At 37.4% G+C, this 21,187-nt stretch overlaps 1 pseudogene; it reads left to right on the forward strand.

The window, feature by feature from the left end:
• The first annotated feature begins 878 nt into the window (after positions 1–878).
• LOC116910918 lies at positions 879–20,589 on the forward strand (annotated as a pseudogene).
• Positions 20,590–21,187: the final 598 nt, after the last annotated feature.

A 21,187-nucleotide genomic window follows, 5' to 3' on the forward strand; every position in this document is an offset into this window, starting at 1 on the left:
GGGAGTTTGCTCAGAGATTTTTTTTTTCACTTAATAATTTCAGACTCCACACCCATAAGTCTTACCAACAGGGCTGGGCAAACATGAGCTGTATAAGGATGAAACCAATGGACATGTCAAAATGTATGGGAGTAGGGCACAGGCTTCAATCATACATGAAGAACCACAGGCAACGGTGGAATGCTGGGAAAAATAGATAATCTTCAGAGAAGAGCACATGAATTTGTGTCAAATGAAATAGGGTCAATGAACACATACATAAAATAGGCTGAGCAGACTATATATATATATATATATATATATAGTGTGTGTGTATATATATTTGTATATATATTTATAGAGTATATGGGAAGTCTTGGATTTAGGAAAGAAAAGAGAAAAATGCAGTAATTATAATGATCTCAAAAATAAAAGAAAAACATTCAATCAGAAGAAAAATATAAGAAACTTAATTCAAAATATAAATGTTAATAAAGTTACAATGTTACATTGTCATAGAAAACACTATGAAGCCAATATTATTCTGAAATATAGATAAATTCTTGCATGAGATGTTAACAAGTTAAATCTATCAGTAAATAAAGTGAATAAATGATGAAGGTTTGTTTTGAATGGAAAAATTCGTTAAAAATTAAGAATCCATTTACCAAAAAGGTGTTTAAAAGGGAAAATGTCACGATTATTTGAATTGGTTTTTTTTTTCCATATTTGCGCTTGAGGAGAACATGTAGAAATCTGAGAATAAAATATTTCTCTAAGCTGATAAAGATAGGCAGCAATCCTACAGTCAACATCATACTTAGTACCAAGGTATTGAAGGGCTTTCTTCATGATTCAGAACCAGGTAAGTGTGGTGGCTTTATCTACTTCTGTCCAACATGATATTGGATATTCCAGACATCCTCGTAAGGTAAGAAAAAGAAATGAAAGATTCCATGATTGAGAGAGAAGAAATAATATGGGCCTTTTAACTTACAGATTGCATTCATAGAAAATCCAAAAGATATTACTGATAAGTTATCAGAATTATTAAGAGAGCTTAGCACGCTTTTTGGCATAAAACTCCCCTGAATTTCTGATTTAGTAAATTCACGCCAAATTGTAAATCTAGAAAACGTATCATTTATCATCATTTTAAAAAATATCAAGTATTCACGAATAAGGACCTTTATAGAAAAAAATCCCCAAATCCTAATGAATCATACTAAAGAATTTTGAAATAAACAGGTATATTTAAGAATACTAAGACAGTCTGTCACTGTTTTACCTAATCCTAAATTGATCTGTGGAGTCAATCCAAGTCACGTAAATAACCTCTAGTTGGTTATTCTTAATTACATGTTTGCTGGATTAACAATACTAATATTTATGCACAAGATCAAGTCCCAGGAGCAGCCAAAGAAAAGGAGAGGATTTGTCTTTCACATATCACTGCTTAGGGTGACGTCAGATTATAATTAAGATGGTGTGGTGCTAACACAGGGAAAAACAGTTCTAGCAAGGAAAAAAATGAGTGTTGAAGGATAATGTGTACATATTACATGATAGGTGGGGATTAAAAACTCATCTCCTTAAGGCTAGTCTCCTATATTTTCCATTTATATGTCCCTCTCATCATTTATTATTTACATCTTATTTATTCTTTGACCCCTCTTGTCATATGTGATTTAATTATTTGTTGATGTTATTTTTAAAATCGAGAATAAATTCTTCTCTCATACAATACATTCTGACTACAGTTCCTACCCCCTCTACTCCCAGATTTCCTTCTTCCCCATTTCCCCTCTTTCCTAGGTCCAATCCCCTTCCATTTTCTCTATAGAAAGAAGCAGGCCTGCAAAAGACAACAATCAAACAGGACAAAGCAAGATACAGTCAGTGAAGGCGAAGCCCTCACATCAGGACTGGACAAGGCAACCCAGTAGGAGGAATAGAGGCCCGAGAGAAGGCAAAAGAGGCAGAGACACACCTGTTCCCACTTTCATGAATCCGACATTTCACATGAGCTTTTAGAATACACAGCTAATATATAATAAGTTCCAGATACCAATCCAATATTGGGCTTCCTTTAGGCTTTTGACAAGTACCTGTTACCTGAACCAGTGAATGATGGGACGTTTTTGAGTACTTCCGGTCTGCAGGAAGAGACTCATCCTTTTGTTGGATATCCACAGAAGCTCTTCCTCGAGTAACCAGAACCAGGACACGGTAATTAAATACCTAGACTTCAGAACTTCAGCTCTGTCAGGGACTGAGCATAGGACTCCTACCTTCAGGACTATGGAGCATGGAAAGCGTCAGCAAAAGAAAAGCTGGCATAGAGATAGGCAGGAGGCAGTGACGTGTTCAGTCATGTGGCGACACTGGACCGCTGCCTGAGAGAATGGACACAAAGTGACAGCAGAGAGAAAGCCAGATGATGTGAATGTCGGCTTACCGCTTTTCCTTCAGGCGGCACACACAAGTGGATTTTGACTTTTTCTCAGATCCCAGTCCACATTTAGGTAAGCAGCTCCATTTCTAAAATGATAGAAGAAGTGTGTATGGATTTTTGCCTATAAGAGCTTTTTGTTCTTCTGCAGAAGTAGCCCCATGGTGGACAGGCGAAGAAATAATTTCAAAAAAGGACCAAAGGGTTGTCAATATCACGGATATCGAAGAGCTACTTCTGAAGCCTGTACATCCTGATCTGTAGCTCCAAAACGTCTGCTGGTACCAAAATCTCTATCCTGAAATAAAAAAAAATTTGTCTCAGCTGTGAGAATGGTGGATAGAATGCTGAGGCCAGGAAGTAGTTGCAGCCAATCTGAGATTATTAATAAAGATGGTCAATAAAGATAAATACAATGCATCTGAATGGAAATACAGAGGGTCGCTCTAAGGTCTGTCTGATGTGATAACAATGACCATGCTCGGTCCTGTTAAGGCAATCTGAAACTGGAATGGTAAAATATGTAGCAAAATGGTTCAAATTCTAAATGTCTTCCTCTGTTCTTTACTGGTACTTCAGAAAATTATTTCGTGCTTGTATAAAGACATCATGAACACCCTCAGAAATAATCACTATTATTACCTTTTAAAGAAGATATCATGGGGGAAGTGTGAAGCAACACATCCTTCTATACATATAAATATGATTGTAGAATTTGAAATAAAAAATAAGTTATTTTGTTAGGGGCTGATTTGGATAATCTCTGTGAAGAGTCACAGTAAAAGACTTGGTGAGGCTTGCACAGTGATTATGCATTTTTTCTTTGATATCAGAAAGAAGGGAGAGGTTCAGGGAAGAATGGTGTTCCTTTCTTGACCACTATTTTAAATTTCAAGTGTACAAACAAACCCTAAAGCAATATATATTCACTTAACACACACACACACACACACACACATACATTTGATTCATAACACACGAATATGTATATGCATACATTTATACAAATGTATGCATATTTATATATGCATATGTATATAGGTATATAAATATATACTTGCACACATATATTATAATGGTGGCCTTCTTTACAGTCTTTGTGTTGACTTTCAGCAGATTCTTCCATCATTTACAATAAAACCTGCAAGAATACTATATTTCACTTAGGTCTAAAACAGTCATTGTGAAAGTTTTCAAGAAAGTTTGAAACTTTAATATCAAGAAAATCATCAGAACGGGAGAGGGTTAAGTAGATGAAAACCAGAAAATTTAAAAGCCAATTCCCTTCTGCTTTTCATTTATTTTTTGTTTCAACAAATACTTACTTCTTGAAAACTGGAAATGGAAATCATAGAACTTTTCTTAGGAGCTGTTGTGTCTGCAATTTAAAAAAGAAAAAGACCTGGAGGAGATGCTTTAAGAAGCTGGAGTGGAAGAAGTTAAAGATCCTAAGACAAGCAGGTGAGCATTTCCAGAGTGTCAGAAGGAATTTCATAATTTAGTGACAATTTCCAGACTGAAGCTTTGACTCTTGCTTGCCTCAGAGAGTCTCTCTGCAGAGCAGAAAACTCTGGGAACCCTAAATCTAAGAATGCTGTCTGGGTTTATCTAGAAAGGGAAACAGGTCTATCAATTCTGGTACTCCGAAGACTTCCCGAGAGAGGGAATCGTTCCTGGGCACAGAGGGCACCAGAGACCCCGTGTGAGGCTCCATCTCAGGGGCCTTGTTAGGAATTGGGGCAATTAGTAGATTGAAACTCCTTGTTTTTGGTTAGTGACTCACAAGAGCAGCTGTATCATAGAAACTGAAATCTGTTTTGTTAAGAAAACAAACCCGGAATAAACATGCCAAAGACATTATCTGGTATTCTATGTCTGAGGCTGTTTCCCACATTTATTGAAAAAACATATCATAGAGCATCCACTCAAGTGCCAGGCAGTATGTAAGCTAGGGGTACTATCACCACAAAACCAGTGATGATATTTGCTTCCAGAGAGATATCTAGCCCTGAATCATAGCAAGCTGTAGTTAAGTCATCACTATGTTTGTACAAATTTTAAAATGGAATATTTTCTAGACATCTGAACCCCTTGTACAAACTGATTGGCCACTCCACAGTGCAAGTAGTCTCTCTAAGGCTCTTGGTTTGTGAAGTAGACTGTGGTCAGGATTTACGAGATGGTGCTGTTCAGTGTATACACTGCCTGCACAAGCAGGCAAATTGGAAATAATAAATTCACAGTTGTATCACTAGATGGTCAATAAATATTGGAGGGAAATTGTAGGGTGCAGGATGTGTCTTTCAATGTTTTACTGAGTCATAGTGTTTAAGCTGGAATATTGAAGACACATGTCCGTCAGATGGAAAAGGGAAGGAAATTTGGAGAAAGAGAAGATGAGCGAAAGAATTGAGGAATTAACGGGAACTCCTTCCAAGACGTGAAACAGCCTAACATGTGTGAGAAGATCACGAGAAAAATCATATTGGAGGTCATGAAACTGAGGATGCCCAAGGCTTTGCACAACTTCAGGAAGATTTTGAGTTAGGAAAGCTTCTTATGAAGCGATGTTTCAGTCGCATATAAATTTGCAACAGAGATGTAAAATAAAGTGAAACAAAGACTGGCAGTTCAGGACTTGGAAAGACAATGGGGGGGTGACAGCTGTTGCAGGGCAGTGAGAATGCTTTGGAGCTGGACAAAATGATAAAATCCTGAATTGTTGAGAAGCCAATAGCTAATCTCTCATGGCAATCTTAACACACACGGTCCAGAGACCTGGCTTTTACCCAGCAGTGACCCAAGAGTCAGTTCGCGGAAAGTGATTATCTATGGAAAGTGTGGCTTTTCATAGAAATCGGAAGGGGTTACCGTGTGAGCCTCTTGGGACAGCTTGACAGAATAGTGTCTAACTCATTAGATGGAGAATCTTAATTGTCTTTGTCAACTCTCAGAGCAGAGATCTTAAACAAAGAGGTGGCCCTGTCTTCTTCTAATATATACTTGAAATGCAGGTACATGTGGGATACAGTGAACTTACTATGTCATAAGACATTAGTAGTAGAGATGTTTACACTGGACTAATTCCAGAGGTTTTTCTTATTCTGCATGTCGCTCGTAACTGATAGTGTCATGGCTATCTCAGGAAACAGGTTAAAGCGATAACCGTGCAATACGTTGCCAAACTCTATCTCATTTGATACAATGAGAAGCGAGAAAATAAACTAGAATATGACTATGAGTCACTGAATTCATCGTAAAGTGGTTATTGTAAGAAACACTAAAGCCAAGACTCTCTTTCTTAATGTGACATTCAAGAGTCTTCAAGCAGAAGTCTGCTTGTTATCTATGGATAAGTGTCAGTTCAGCAGCATTGACCAGTAATATTCTGAAAGTAAGTATATCTTTAAAAACCTGTCACTTTGATGAATATATTCAGTTCTCTTTAGGTAAGGCTACAAATTCACTTATAACGTGTGTTTGCATCAATGTTGCATGAGAAGTATTCAAGATGATATAGCCATTCAAGACATTCTGGGAATACAAATTACTGTAGGGTATGATTTAGGTGAGAGGTCATATTTCTCCATTACCTTAATTCAAGGCGGAATTTAGTTCACCAATACTAGTGGTTAAAAATTGTTGTTATTCTCATTGCAAAGACTCATTTCCCTCCTTTTTTCATTCAGCATATCATGATCAATTAAATAGCATCAAAAGGCTCTACAAGCAAATAACTAGTTAGTATTGTTATTGCTTCCTTAACCCGATATACTCTATACATCTCCTAAGTGCCTGGTGTCACTTGATACTTGAGTCATTGGGATCTTCCTATAGGTTCAGGCAGGTCTTGATGGCTACCTCACACGTATTCCACCATAGCATTCAGGGAACAGCCATTACTAGGATTCCTACAGGTGAGTCTACGTTTCAGTTAAAGAGCTCTATAAGTTACCAGAGCTATTCTAGACTCCTAGAGTAATTGCATTGAGCTCAGAATTTATATCTAAGGGCATTCATGAAGACATGTTGCTTATGTTAACTTCTGTCTCACAAATTTAAAATCAATTTCTAAACACAATTCCCAGGTTGATGGTACTATGGCTTAGAACCAGTTATGGATTAGGAGACTGAATCTGTAGGTTTTTCTATGCCCACCCTTGCTCTGAATAATGACACTGAGACTTACTTTTTTTATTAATGAATGCCCAGGCCTTAAAATAGTCTTCTTGCCAACTAGCTCATAACTCAGTTATCCCATTTATACTAATGTAAGTTCTGTCACATGGCTGGTTACCTTTCCTCAGTTTCGTACTTCCAGCTTCTTCTGCATCTCGGTGGCAAATCTTCCGGTGCCCAACTCTTTCCCGGAGTTCCTCTCACTGTCTGGGACATCCATCTTACTATTCTGCCTTTTGCTACAGGACATAGGATTTTTATTTTAACCAATCAGGAGGTGCCTTAGGCAGGTAATGAAGGGAAGAGACATATCTTCATATGGTATACAAAAGCATCACTCCACTATCTCCCCGCTTCAGTCAATTAATATGTTTTTTCTCTAATATAACATGATATGCAATAAGAACAATTATAAAAAAGTATCAGGACGGGTTGGGGATTTAGCTCAGTGGTAGAGTGCTTGCCTAGGAAGCGCAAGGCCCTGGGTTCGATCCCCAGCTCCGAAAAAAAAAAAATATCATTACATTCATAGTGTTCAGTCCACATTACATCCCATCTTGGCGAGTCCAAAATTCTGTACCTACTTCACTTCCTATCATAGGTTGCATTTATCAACCTAAAACATCTTCTTGAACCTTAAATCATTTTATTAAATCATAATCAAATGAATCTAAATTGTAAGAGGATAACAATCTAGTCTTCAACTCCATCAGAGACCAGAGAAGAATAACTATGATGTGAGTAAACAAGAAGTGCAGAGCAAGCAGCTTCCAAATCTATAGAAATCACAGAGGTTGCTGGATACCTGGATAGGCACACAAGGTTCCTCTGTAATGTTGGAGCATCTATTTTTCGCCTTCTGGCCAAGTGTATCTGATAGACTCTTCTGTGAAGCAGGAATATTGAAGGACTTGCATACATTGCCGTGACAAGGCTTGGCAGTCGATCTCCTTTGCATTCTGCTTTTCCACAGCCTGGACAGCATGCTGTCTGCAGTTGAGGAAAGGGCAGTTTCTTGCCCAGTGGCTAGATTACCACATTTGAAGCAAACTCCGTAGGTAGGTTCTTTGATATCCGTTATCTTCCTTGAGGTAATGTGGAAGTGCTCCCAAGATCAGATATGTCTCGCTGTTGTGAAAAGCCTTTTGTTAATAAAATTCTTTAAATGACATATTCTGTAGATCTGTGAGGTTTTTGATGACCAACTATCTATAGTCTATCTGAATAGGCAAACACTGCTTGTTTCTAGCTATTTACTACTATCTGTTTGACTTTGAAAACATCTGTAAGAGGTTTATTTCTGCAACTAGTTATACTAGTATTTCACATGACTGATTACAAACTTGTTTTTTTTAAATTATCCTTAACAGTTTGTAATAGTAACTTTAAAGGACTAAAACCCAATACTGCATTTTAAATTAGTTATGTAGATATAGTATCTAAAATAAGGGTTGAAACATTTAGACAGTATGTTGTAGCAAAATATAATTTTAATTTTGTATCAATATACAAAATATATACCAAATGTGAAATATTTTGTTAATGCTTTTTAGACTAAAAGTAGATTTAATAATCTACTCTTTAATCCTTTCATTCCTATATCCCCCCTTTTTTCTTTTCATCTATTTTCTTCCTCTTTCCCTAACACTAGATAAAGGAGAGAAAAAAAGATTAAAGAGAAAAATAAGAAAGGGGAAAAGAAATCTTGAATCCAATCTCCTTTACATTGTTTCCTTTCTGACTAAGACCATAAACAAATTGTGACCACACTCCCCTATATGATGGCAAACATCCATCAAAACCATCACCCATCAAACGACCACCCTCCAATGCTTGATAATAGGGTGTCATCCTCGTTAGCTTGTTTCAGCTATGTTGGGGCAACAGCATATTTGGGGAGCCCTAAGAAAACTACAAAATTGGCCAAGTCATAGGAAACCCAGCTTGTATCATTTGTTGTCTAGTATCTGTGGGGATGGAAAATACAGACAGGGCTTCATTGAAGTCCTGGGTAGAACAGTCTGGGAGACTGTGTAATCTTAGTGTAGTTGTATTGACGTTGTTCATCAGAGGTTTTTGAGGAGTAGCATCTGAGTCAGTCTGTGAGGTAGGATAAGCTAGGCTATTTGTTTTCTCTTCTTTGGTGTCTGGTCCTTTTGTTCTGTAAACATATAAACTTTATAAGTAACATATATTTCTGGATTACATATGTGGAATGAACAGTGTGCACAATTCAAGTAAAGTTGATTCTCTGCTCTAAGTTTGAGAAGGTGAAAGGCATCAAAGTGCATAAGTCTATTCAGACTGTACATGGGGTCGGGGAGAGGAGAGCATCATCTCAGAGGCAAATGGGAGGGGGAATGGGATGAAGAACTATGGCAGTGGGAACTGGGAGGGGTAATGTCTGGAATGTAAATAAAAACAATTAATTAAAAAATTAAATTATTTTAAATGCAAAAAAGAAAAAGGTATAAGAGAATAATATATATTTAAACTCAAATACACTTAAAGCAAATATTAAGTATTTTCCATATAAAAATGTTATTTCTGTTTTGTGAATTGCAGTGTGACTGTGGTTTTTTTTTAAATGGAATTATGAACAATGTAAATCTAAACATTTGTTCCAAAACTGTTCTTTGAAAGTTACACTTCTCATGAACGGATTAATTGGATTTCCAAATGTTTTACTTAATAAGTGGAGAATCATTGTATTGTAAAAAAATTAAAATTCAATTGAGCATTATTTATCTCTACCCCTATCTCTGGGAGATCATGTATCCCCTTTTATTCTCTGAGCATTTCCTTTAAAGTATAGTTAGACAATAGTTTTATCTATGGGATTGTACAATATATCTGTAACAGGTTCTATGCCATAATGCTTAAAAACTTATATTCTAATGGATACATATGTTGAAATAAAACGGGACAGTGTCAAAAGTTAGAATTAACAAAATATTTATTAAAGGTGACAAGAAGAAAGCAAAAAATGTATAAAATTAAATTACAGTATAGTAGGCAACCATTTTAAGAAATAGGAATTGACTGAAGACAAAGAACTAACTGAAAATCTAGAGTTTGAAGTCAGAATATCAAGAGTCTGTAAACATTTAATCTTGGGTGGTTCTCACCAACTTTTAAACGTTAAAAGTAAGATTAAATATTGTTTTATTAATTAATTAAAATTTTATTTTTAAAAATCAAAATTCAAATATATAATTTTTTGCTTTGCTTCATCCAATCATGCATAGGTTACTCCATGAATCCATTTCTCAGATTCCTGGGCCTAAATTGTTTCATACCAGGCATACACACACCTATACACACAGACACACACACAAACACACACACATTAAAGAATATAATAAATAAATAAAATATATTTAAATAAATTATATGTATGTGTGTATATGTATCTAAATATCTAGATACAATCTGAGCAGAGCTTATGTTATTACATGCACATGGTTTCTAAAATATTTGTCCTTATATTCATAGACAAGTGTAGTCCTCATCCTTCAACAGAGAAACTGCACTGTGTAACATATGGAAAGCATTACAGAAAACTACAACTTATGTGATACAGAAAGCAAGTGATCCTGTGGTATTCAACCCCATCTGATTTAATCGATCCAGCCCCATCTGATCCATAGGACTAATGAATCTAAGTTTCAGGGAACACCATGGAAGAGTGCTGGAAAGAGTATACGATCCAGAGAAACAGGATTTGGATGTGAGATTATTTCTCCTAGAAATGTTATGGAAGGGACACCTGTGAAATCTCAACAACATGGCTGCCTAAAAAGTCAAGGATGACAGCAGTCATGCTAATGCATAGGGGCAAATCTCGAGAGACCCCAATTCTCAACAAAAACCACAGACAAACAGTGAAAACTTAGGGTGGGAAAATGATGTTCTCTAGGTAAGAGTCCTCCAATTGTTTACCAATATCAAATGGTCAGACACAAATCTTCTTACCCACATAGTTCAGGGATTAGAACATTTTGTTCTTCTTGTTCTGAACTTTCTCTGCCAATTAGTGCTTCAGTGTCAGAGGGATCAGTCTTTATTTTCAGTGGAGACTGAGTAAGATCTATAGATACACTGGCTCAATGTGGTCCACTCTTTTGGAAGTAGATAGAGACAACCGTCAGTACTTTGATGGGTGCCTTGGTTCTGGAAAAATAGCTAATAAACTCTAAGTTTAGCTGGGAGATCCTGAAATAAGGTGGCCATACACACAAAGCTGAACATTAGCTGTCATTAAGGAAACATTCTTTAGTGTCAACCGGGTCCTTTGCTGGGTGAAGAACCATAACAGAGAGCCCATCAGCAAAAAAATCAGTCTCATTGCATATGTATATACTGAAATTCATTCATGCTGGTCCTAAAATTAACCCCAATAGAGAGTCACAAGAGCCTGAGTAAACATGAAAGCAATGGGAAACTATGTGATCAATATACACATATAAATGTATGGAACTTTCAAAATACAAAAATATTATTTAAAAAAAAACAAAAAAAATAGAAACTGAAGCGGTGGTTAGAACTTTTCATGTTTGCAACACTCTGCACAGGTTGATTAGCAAAAGATGATTGCTGAAGGGTCCCAGGTGTTGGGATGTGATCCCTGTGATAATCATTGACCTGGAACATCATTCTCGCACCCATGTGCATTTTGCTGAGCATGATCTCCATCTCTTAGACTTGCTTTACCATTACCACCATTCCTCATGTGTTCTTTGGCCTCCTTAATCCCCACTTGGCCATAGCTACCCAAGGCAGTGCAACCCAGCTCTTCTTTTATCTAACTTTTTGGCATCAACAACTGATTTATTAGCAGAGTAGTGAGTTATAAAAGCAATGTGGCCATTTGCAAGTACCTAAAATATTCAATATCAGCATGGGTAGGAAATCTGCTTGACATCTGGGTTCCTGGGAATTGACCTCAGCATGGCTACTGTCCAAGCTATATCAGTGTTTGGTCTGCCCTTATATGATGGCTTTGTTGTTCATTTATTCTGCAATTTGAAACCCTTGCTAAAGCTGGACTGAACAAATACCAATAAGATCATAAAGTTTGTTGTCAGTGTCCTTGTCTTATCCATGGGCCTCGTTTTCATCCCTTACATTGTTATCATTTCCACCATCTTTAAGATTGCCTCAGCTCAAGGTGAGAAAAAGGCCTTTGCTACCCATGCCTCCTACCTCACAGTGGTCATCATCCATTATGGCTGTGCTCCAATCATCTACCTAAATTAAAGTCCCAGAGTTCTCTGGGGCAGGACAGGCTCATCTCAGTGAGCTACATTATCATTATTCCTCTACTGAATCCAGTGGTGTATAGTTTTGGAAACATGAAGGTCAAAGTTGCTCTACAAATACTATGGGTCTTAGATCTTGTTCCTCTTGATATAACATATTTTGAAGACATTTTCTTTGATTTCACAGGTATAAATTTGTTTTTCTGCCTTTTCAATAATGCCTTTACCTATAGGGTCAAAATTAAAAGGTAAGTTATGCTGAATTGATTGATAAAACAGGAGTATCCTCCTTGGATAGTTATATTTATCTGGGTCCTACTTCAAGCATACGTGGAAGTATGTGGTAGAAAAGTTTGCACACATGTGCTACTCACACCTATGTGGCTTTATTTGCGTTTGTGAATGACCATGCACATCCTAACAAAGTTTTTTGTTAGTTATACAAACGAACAGAAGCCTAAAAGTCTAGCAGGATCCTAAAAGTCATGAACAAATACGTTTGAACACATCTTGACAAAACTTCTTTGTTGAAGGGAAAGGTGTCAATGTGTAGCCTTTGTAATAAGCAAGGAGATACAAAAGCATTACAATCTGCTGAACTCTGAAGATACATCTTCAAAGAAGATAGAAGTCCTCTATTGACTTAGGGATAGCCAGTGCACACAGGTAAAGAAATGTCATGTACACAGAGAGGTGCTGTCCACAGTCCTGAGATTCATAACTGAGAAAACAGATGAAAATGGAGGCAATGCCAAAAGGTTAATGTGTTTTGATCATTTTTTTTTGTAGTGGGCTTTGTCTGTTGCAAAGAGATGTTTCCTTTTGATAGTGAAGACTATACTTATATCTGAAGATTTGGAGCTTGGAGTCTCCAATTAGAAAGAACAATGCAACATTCGTTTTTCTGGACCTAGGTTAGATTGTTGAATATGATCTTTTCTAGTTCCACCCATTTGCCTGCAAAGTTAAAGATTTTGTTTTTCTTTGCAAATGAGTATTCTATAATATTTGACAATATTCTACAATGTATATTTGATTATTCATTCATCAACTGAAGGACATGTGTGTTGTTTCCATTCCCTAACAAGCATAGCTGGACCAGCAACTTGGAGTCAAATATCAAAAGATACATCTATAAAACTTCTTCCACACCCAGGCTCAGGCAACATTGCAGTAGAGGGGACAGAGAAATTTTAAGAGCAAGAGCTTCTGGTAGTTTTCTGTGAGACTCATCTGTGAGATGCCCCAGCCCAATTTTAATTATCTCTCCCAGGTCTTGATCCTTCCTGATCCCTTCTGATCCCTCCTGATCTCTCCTGATCCTATGCCCCTCTCTTCCTCTACAAATGTCTGTTTTATTTCTCCTTCACGGAGAGATTTTTAGTCCCCATTTGTGCCCTCCTTGTCTCTCACCTTCCTTTTGTCTGTGTATTTTAGCATGGCTATCCTTTACTTTGTAGCTAATGTCCACTTGTAAGTGAGCACATACCGTATTTGTCTTTCTGGGTCTGAGGTACCTCACTCAGAATAATTTTTTTTTAGTTTCATCTGTTTGCGATGGAAACAAATTTTGTGATGTCATTTTATCAGCTGAGAAGCACTCCATTGTGTAAATGCACAACATTTTTTATCCATTCTTTGGTTGAGAAACATAAGCTGGTTTTAGTTCCTGGTTTTACAAATAAAGCTGCAATTGCAAGTGGAGCAATTGTCTTTGTGGTAGAATGAAGCATCTCTTGAGTATATGGACAAGAGTGGTATAGCTGGGTCTTGAGGTAAAGCTATTCCCAATTTTCTGAGAAATTGCCATATTGATTTTCAAACTGATTGCATAAGTCTGCGCTCCCAACAGCAATGGAGGAGTGTTCCCATTCCTCCATATCCTATTGAAAAGAGCCAGCTGTCTTGTGTATTTTTTATCGTGGCCACTCTGATGGGTATAACATGGAATCTCAGAGTTATTTTGATTTCTTTGATGGCTAAGGATGCTGAGCATTTCTTTAAGTGTTTCTTGTCTATTTGGTATTTCTCTTTGAAAATTCTGTTTTTAGATATGTATACCAGATTTTAATTGGATTATTTGGGGTTTTTTTGAGGTCAGGTTTCTTTGAGTTCTTTATATATTTTGGAAATTAGTCCTCTGTAGGCTGCCATTTTCTTTGTTTTTATTTTTGTTTTAACTTTAACTTTTAACACGGGAGTAAAGGAGGATAGAAATTGAAAATAGCCCCGTAGATGTAGAGTTTCCTTTTTAAGATGAGTCTCAACTCTAGAAAAAACACAGGCGTTATAAATGTAAGCAATTTAACCACAACTTATGTGTGATCATTAATGAACAGAAGCCAAAAAAAAATCACTAAAACTGTGTAGGTCATTTACAAACATTGTTTCTTTAAAATTAAGAAGTTTCTTGGATTCCCACTTTAATCTGAGTTCAATACAGCACTTAATGTCATATCTGCCACAGAAGGAGAGAATGGATGTCTGACATAATGAAGAAGCTTCGCTCTCACCTTTGCACTCTGTACCAATCATCTATATTGGGAAACAAACATACTCTGAGGGTCAAATAATTTCGGTGGCATCCATAGTGCATCTGATCATGTGGTATGATTCTGCAGAGGCAATGGATTTCTTTTGACTATGTCATTGGTTCTGTGAGGTTCTGAGGATAACGACAGTCTGTGGGAATAAACAAGTCTTTTAATTCAAATAAACATAAGTCATGCCAAAAAAAAAAAACCCACACACATGGAGTTGGAATAGGAATAAAGATGCCTTTCCTTTAGTATCTGGATTTCCAGAATTAATGGTGGATTCATTTTAGTGACATTGGTCAAAATATAATTCAAAAGGTTTGCCCCGCAGTTCTGGTGAACTTGGTTCAAGGCTGTTAAACATAAGTCTGATGGTGAATTAATATCATCTCTTCTGAAGTCATTTGGTATACAGATGTACATCCCTACCTTGTATCCATTGGGCTTACATACACACTTCTCCAAATGATGAAAGAAGCTTGATCTGAGGCTCTCAATTAGTCCCCTTCAGGAATTATTCTTGGTAAGGAATCTCAGCCTCTAGGTTTATACTGTATTCTCAAGTATGCTGTCTCCAGTGCATTTCTAGTTCACGGTTTTCCTTTCTGTGCTGAGTATGAGTAACTATCCTAGGACCAGAGTGCTAATCTTTGAGATAGTCTGATGTTTCTGGCTACCTAGTTTTTCAATTTCTTTTCATTCTCATCCTTTCGTTTCTTCTGATAGCGCTGTGGTATCAGGGAACACCCAGCAATGAAGTTGATACACTCAAGAATGTGGGCTCAGTCCATTTCCTGGCATCCCCAAACTATTATGCTTTTAGAATTCCATTGCTAGAATAGTGATTGACACAAGAACTTTGCTCAAATTTTTAGCTATGATGTATTGTAGATAAACTTTAAAAAATGATTCCATCATGTTGATTGAGATAAATTCACTGTGAATCAATTTAGTTGTCAAGAACACAGAATTATCTCCTTAAAACTTGTTTTAAAAAATCTGATTTTTTCATTAGAATTTAGAAGTCTTTTTTTTTCTTCTCCTAAAGACTCCTCATAGGAAATTTTATTTTCTCTGCTGTTACATGCCTCTACCCTCCAGTAAGCCATTTTTAATCATAATGCTCTGCTGAAAGTAACTGGAAGTGTGCCTATAATCCTACAACTTTCAGTGTTTAAGAAGGAAAGAACACCTTTTGTTGTCTAATTGCTCTGGCTAGAACTTTGAGTACTATATTAAATAGATAGAGAGAGAGTGGACAACCTTGCCTGATATTAGTGGGATTGCTTCAAGTTTCTCTCTCTCTAGTTTGATGTTGGCTACTGGTTTTCTGTATATTGCTTTTACTATGTTAAGGTATGGACCTTAAATTCCTGATTTTTCCAAGACTTTTAACATGAAGGGCTGTTGAATTTTTTTCAAATGCTTTGTCAGCATCTAATGAGATGAACACGTGTGTTTTTTTTCCTTTGAGCTTTTTTACATATTGGATTACATTGATGGATTTCCTTATATTGAACCATCCCTGCATCCCTGGGATGAAGCCTACTTGATCATGGTGAATGATCATTTCGATGTGTTTTGAATTCAGTTAGTGAGAATTTTATTGAGTATTTTTGCATCGATATTAATAAGGGAAATTGGTTTGGAGTTCTCTTTCTTTGTTTTGTCTTTGTGTGGTGTAGGTATAAGTGTAATTGTGGCTTCATAGAAGGAATTGGGTAGTATCCCTTCTGTTTCTATTTTGTGGAAGAGTTTGAAGAGTATTGGATTCCACCTTACAACAGTCGGAATGGCTAAGATGAAAAACTCAGGTGACAGCAGATGCTGGCGAGGATGTGGAGAAAGAGGAACACTCCTCCATTGTTGGTGGGATTGCAAGGTAGTACAACCACTCTGGAAATCAGTCTGGTGCTTCCACAGAAAAGTTGGACATAGTATTACCTGAGGATCCAGCTATATCACTCCTGGTCATATATACAAAAGATGTTGCAACGTATAATAAGGACACATGCTCCACTATGTTCACAGCAGCCTTATTTATAATAGCTAGAAGCTAGAAATAACCCAGATGTCCCTCAACAGAGGAATGGGTATAGAAAATGTGGTACATTTACACAATGGAGTACTACTCACTCAACTACTAAAAACTAACTTCATGAAATTTACAGGGAAATGGATGAAACTAGAAAATATCCTTAGTGAGGCAACCCAGTCACAGAAGAACACACATGGTATGTAGTCACTGATAAGTGGATATTAGGCAAACAACTCAGAATATCCATGATACAATTCACAGACCATATGAAGCTCAAGAAGAAGGAAGACCAAAGTGTGGATGCTTCAGTCCTTCTTTGAAGGAGAACAAAATATCCACAGGAGGTAGAGAGTGGGAGAATCTTGGGAGGAAGAGATGGGGAGGGGTAAAGGGGAGGTAGCATCAGGTTTGGGAGGAGAAAGGTATGATATACAGAGGGCCAGGAAATTGAACAGAGGTGTGTAGCAATGGGGGATGGGGAGCTGGGGGTAGCCACCAGAAAATCTCAGATGCCAGGAAAGCAAGAGGCTTCTAGGACCTGGTGGGAATGAAATTAGAGGAAATGCTCAAAAAAGGGGAGGGAGACCCTGTAGAGACCATATCCAGAGGTTAGACAAGGCCTACTGGTTGTGGGATGCTTGCAGTCAACCATTGGACTGAGCACGGGGACTCCAATGGAAGAGTTAGGGAAAGGACTGAAGGAACTGAAGGGGTTTGCAACTGTATATGAAGAACAATAATATCAACCAACCAGACCCCCAAACCTCCCAGGGACTAAACCAGAAACCAAAGAGTACACATGGAGGGACCCATGGCTCCAGCTGCATATGTAGCAGAGGATGGCCTTGTCTGGCATCAGTGGAAGGAGAGGCCCTTGGTCCAATAAAGGTTTGATGTGCCAGTGTAGTGGAATGCCAGGGTGGTGAGGCAGGAGTGGGTGGGTGGGTGGGAGAGTACTCTCATAGAAGCAGGGGTGGGGGAGATAGAGGGTTTGTGGAGGGGAAACTGGAAAATGGGATAACAATTGAAATGTAAATGAATAAAATGTCCAATAAGAAAAGGAAAAAAACCCGACATATTGCCGTGTGTGTGTGTGTGTGTGTGTGTGTGTGTGTGTGTGTGTGTGTGTGTGTACAAATCATCAGACTACAGCTTTAGCATAGGAATGTCGTGGCAGTTGATGAAGCTTCAGGTGGGAACATGGCTGAGTAACTTCCTAGAGCTGGGCAGCCTAGTAATCTAAGGCTGGAAGACAGCTTAGTTCTCTAGGTCATTCATTGACCTGGGCTTCTGGCTGCCTCTCCTGTGCCTATCAGGAACCTTTACCTGTGGGTTCTAAAAAGTGTCCCTTTTCTCTTCATTTTTCCACTTAGTAAGAATTAATGATGATGGCAGCAGTCTTTCTCCAAGGGCACAAGTCCCAAAAAATATTCACCAGGTGAATGGATTTTTTTTTCCATCCTGGATGCTGACTATATACTTTTTCTTCCAATGGCCGCAGGGGAAGAGCTGCTGACTTGATTTACAGAAAACCTTCAATTAGCTATTGGAAGCTCATGAGAATTTGTAGTGGTCTATTTTGGGAAGCTAATGTTGCTTTATGGTCTTGGCAAGGAACAATTTGTTATAGATGAAAGGTGGCAGAGTAGGCCAAATAGATAAGTGTTTGGGTGTAAATTTCATTCATATGTAGAACATACTCATTCTTTGACATAGATAGATGAAAATATTCATGAAGTATCAAATCAAAACAACTCTCTTCTAAGTGATACAATTTAGGGGACACAAAATACTGAATTCTTATCCCTGCATTTTAATATTCTTTCTGGAGTTGAAATAAGTGGTAATGAAGGAAAAGGCAGAAATAAAGAATTATACATAGTCAGAAACACCTGAAATTTAGATACACAGACAACTTAAATGAAAGACCCACGTTTCCAAGTGATATATCAGGAAAAGAAATCCATCTGCCTTGCATGAAGAACCCGTTCTGAGCCTCTGTGCTTAGATAATCATGACATGGTGTCATGGTTGCAAAGTAGCGAGGCACACAAATTTAGGGATGAAAGGGGCCTTAGATGTGACCCTTACTTTAACTTCTTTTATCCAGAGAGAAACAGAATCTTAGAGAGTGCTGAATCACATATTTTAATCCCACAAATATGAGCAGCTTGAACTTCAGTACTTAGGCTCTATACATGTGTGAGCGCAGCAATGTAGACGACACAACATAGATTCTACAAACTGTCAGGAGGTGTGTCTCAGGCTGATGAGGTCTTAATTTCTACGCACAGGAACAACCTTGCAGATTGCATTGAGGAGTATCTGGCCTCAGACCCATGTCTGAGAACTTGGGCTATAGCTCACTGAGTGAAATACGGACACATTATAGCGGGTACTGTGGAGGAACGTGTCCTTAGTGGATATGGTCTAAAGACTGAACCCTAAAATGGGCCATGCAACAGTTCCAGGAGCTGCCTGTGCATTTTTCTCCATTCATATGCCTGTTAATGTGAACCCATGAGGCTATTTCCCAAGGTCTTGTGTCTTATGTCTCTGAAATGGAAAAAAGGGAGAGGTATTAATAATAGACTTTCTATATAAACCTGAATTTAAAGGAGGATACATTTTGGAAGATGGGATAAAAATGAAGGAAGGAGAGTGGGAGCATAAAAGGAAAGAGACAAAGGAAAAATATACTAACAGTATATATAGAAACAGTGCTTTGGGTCTTATGAATATTTGTAAGTTCCTCCTCTGGACATACTGTTTCATGGCATTAGTCAATCTAGAATACAGGTAATCTAGAAGGCATCTCCTCCCTGTCTGCCTCATAATCATGGTTATTTGTGTCTCTTTCATAGCTCTTCCTATCAGATCACCCATCTCAATGGCAGGAGCAGGAAGAGGGTAATGGTACATCTCCACAGTGTTAGTTCTGAGATGTCAATAAACCTGCAATACAAAGGGCACTTCTAGAAACAGCCTCTTCCTTAATTTTGAGGCGAGTCAAAGAGGAGGGTCAAATTACTGCTGTCATTCCCCTTTTAAAAATAAAATCTTGAAATCCATACAGGTCTAGGGAGAAAAACCCAGAAGGTAGAACTAAAATTGCCTCATCCTTGGCTCTCCCTGTGTGGGTTACTTTTTCTGATGCTGGCTGTTTAAGAGGCAGACATTTAATCCCAATCACTCAGGGATAAAGACTTGCTATTGTTGTGAAATATAGTAAATTTCCAAATATGAGCATTGTCATTGCTATGGCTTGTTGGACTTTTTCAAAGTTGTATCCAGAGACACGATACAAATTCAATAACTAACTAAACTTCGTTCTTTTTTATAATATTTCACTGAGTTTGAAACTCACATACAGCTACTTTTTTCTTTTATCATTTAGAAAATGTCCTTCCATTCATTTTTATTTCCCATCAACAGTTTAAAACATTCAGTTATCGACTATATTTTCTTACATCCAATACTGAATTGAGTAGTTTTCTATTGCTGCATACATATCAAACTCAGTACCTTAAAATAACAAAATTTTGACTTCAGTTTCTTTATTCGGGTATCTGGGCACCAGCTGCTGGTCTTCTGCTCGTGGTCTCAGGAACCTGCAGAATTTTTAATGGAGCGTGGATGTTGCTTCACAGTGCACTTCAAAACTCCATTGAAAGAATTTAGTTACTTGGGATTAGAAGGCTGGAGTTGATTTTTTTCCTGTGGTTGCTGCTTGTAAGGGTTCTGTTTCTAGAAATTACAAGGTCTCATGTACATTGTCCTCTTATAAGTGCTGTCAAAATACAACACCTTACTCCTTCAAAGTCACCGAAAAATTATCTCTTGTTCCAACTGATTACATAGATATTTACCTTTCTAGAAATGATTGTGACTTTAACTGCTCATGCCACTGTGTATATATGTGCAACGTATAATAATAAGACAAATCTCCATGTATTGCATTTTAGCATGGGGCGACATCCTCTCATTTTGGCTGTATTACATTAGGAAGAGGCAAGTCCAGTTCAGTCCACAGTAAAAGGCAATGCTGTTAACAGAGCTGATACTCATTGCAGATCTTCTTTGGAAGGATTTGCAGCAAGTAAAGTCATCCCAAAGCTATATCGTATAAAGCCCATTGAGTAAATGTTATTGGTCTCTTTCTACTAAGTGCTTTGTCCTCTACTTGAACATTAGCACTTTGTTCTTTTTCTGAGGTTTGCATTTGGAACATTCTATGAGGGCCAAAGGATTTTGTAATTTAAGATATTGGATCATAATATCTGTATCACAGCAATGGATATATATATATATATATATATATATATATATATATATATATGGTAGTCATCTAAAACCAATAAAACTAAAATATCCTTTGTGTTTCACAAAATATCTGTTTGTTTATTTTCAATTGATTTAAAGTTCTAAACTCTTCTACATCTTGCAGTCTGTACAAAAGCAGATGGTGGTCACATCAGCTGGCAGATCATAGTTGCCTACTCCTGTGGTATATGAATAAATTATAAAGACAAATTGAAACTCTAGATTACATTATCTTCATGTACTAGGGATTTTATTGTACTCCCTGGCAGACAGTAGAAGGACAGGATCCTATTTATGAAGACTAAGTTCATTTGAATCAGGTTTCAATCTTTGTGAGTGTTACCTTATTTCTACCCTCTCTTTCATGTATAACTGCATATGGAGACTGCAGATGCTCTGCTCAGTTTTAAGGTTCTTT

The sequence above is a fragment of the Rattus rattus genome, chromosome 10, assembly GCF_011064425.1.
Source record: "Rattus rattus isolate New Zealand chromosome 10, Rrattus_CSIRO_v1, whole genome shotgun sequence".
NCBI classification, from domain to species: Eukaryota; Metazoa; Chordata; class Mammalia; order Rodentia; family Muridae; genus Rattus; species Rattus rattus.